Consider the following 1,651-nt stretch of genomic DNA (forward strand, 5'->3'; position numbering starts at 1 on the left):
CTTACAGGTCCACACCCCTCCGGGCACTGTTTAGGACAGATTTTCTTTCCTCTCTCCCCAGATTTAAATAAAACAACATGGACAGTGGAAACTGGCTGCTGTCTTCCCCCTGGATCCTCCTTCCCATCTCTCAGGGTGGGAGTTCAGAGGGCGGTCAAGACTGGATTTATTTCCCTGACTTCCTTGCAGCTGAGAATAACCATGTGATCGGGTCCCATTCTGGCCAATGGGATGAGGGGAAGGACTGTGGCCAGGTCTTCCTGCTCCCACAGCCCGCCAGGCGCCTGATGTGGGGGCGCCACGGTGAATCCTGACGGCCAGGCCCACACTATGGAGCCCCCACGGCTCACTTATGCTCAGAAATAAACTTGGGCCCTTTTAAACCACTTGTGATTCTGTTTGAGCCAATCAACCTCTGCCCTGACGGATATAATGAGCATGGACAGCGTGTACAGCGCTCAGCTCCCCGAGGGGGAACCACAATAAACCCAAGGATCTCGGATCATTCCATGTGTCGGAGACAACTGCACCGGGTGCTGTTCTGAGAGAAGCCCGGAGGCGGAGGAAAAGGCAGAGCTAAGAGCCAGGCCCAGGCCCTGGGGCAGGATGTGCCCGGCAAGTGGGAGGAACAGCGAGGGGATCGCTATGGCTTCCGGGCCCAGCAGCTGCTTGTTCTTGCCTCAGCCACTCCGGCCTCACAAGTCAGCCTCTGTGGCTCTTAGTTCCCGGCAACCCAAAGCAACACAACACAAAACCTGCTGGAGCTCTGAGCCCGCGTGGGGCAGGGGCCGGGTCTGCCTGGTTCCCTGAGCTCCATGCGTGAGACCCCTGTGGCCGTCACCGATGCCCCACTAGCAGCCGTGCCGACGGCGCTTCTCAGGGGCATTGCTCTGCCCTGCAGCCCTTTCCCAGGGCGGTTTCCTCATCATCTGGGTCAGCCCCTGGGAATGTCAGTGCGTAGGGGAGGCTCCAGTGGAACAAGGTCGAGACCTTCGAGACCAGCCCAGAGGTCGCGAGGGATTGCACAAGGGCTGGCTCGGGCCAGGCTGGTGTTTCAAAAATCTGGAAAGTTCCCATCAAATCCAGAAGCCCCGTTGCACTTCTCAAATGAGACATTCTGGCCACAGGGACTGCGCACACGCCCGCTGCTCCTTCATCGGCCCCGCTTGCCCAACCGCAGCTGATGATAAGGGTGTGGGCTCTGGGCCTGGTGGCTTGGGATCAAATCCCCAATTCTGCCCTTCTCGGGTGTGTGGTGGCAGGTCGTTAGTCATTCTCTGCCCATTTCTCCATCAGTAAAATGGAGATCATAATACAAACTTTATGGGGCTGCTGGGAGAATTTAATCATGTGCTTCACCTCAAGTGTTAGGTACACAGTAAGTGCTCAATAAAGGCTCAAGATCACTGTCATCAGTATTACCCACCTCGCTCCTGAGGGCATGGGAATTAGAGGCCCAGGGCCTGGACAGGTGTCAAGGTCTCAGAACACTAATGCCCATGATTGAGCACTTACTGTATACAGACACTGTGGTAAGGGCTCATGGATCCGTCACTTCTCTGCCTTCTCCTACTCCCGTTCCGGATCAGCTCCCTCTGTTCCAGCCACACCCACCACTTCACTGCTCCTCCAACAGCCCAGGCACCGTCCT

At 56.8% G+C, this 1,651-nt stretch overlaps 1 protein-coding gene across 1 annotated transcript in view; it reads right to left on the bottom strand.

The window, feature by feature from the left end:
• Window positions 1-1,651, bottom strand: part of DOCK6 (dedicator of cytokinesis 6) — a 39,763-nt gene that overhangs the window by 13,918 nt on the left and 24,194 nt on the right. The window lies entirely within an intron of this gene.

The sequence above is a fragment of the Myotis davidii genome, unplaced genomic scaffold, assembly GCF_000327345.1.
Source record: "Myotis davidii unplaced genomic scaffold, ASM32734v1 scaffold1439, whole genome shotgun sequence".
NCBI lineage: Eukaryota > Metazoa > Chordata > Mammalia > Chiroptera > Vespertilionidae > Myotis > Myotis davidii.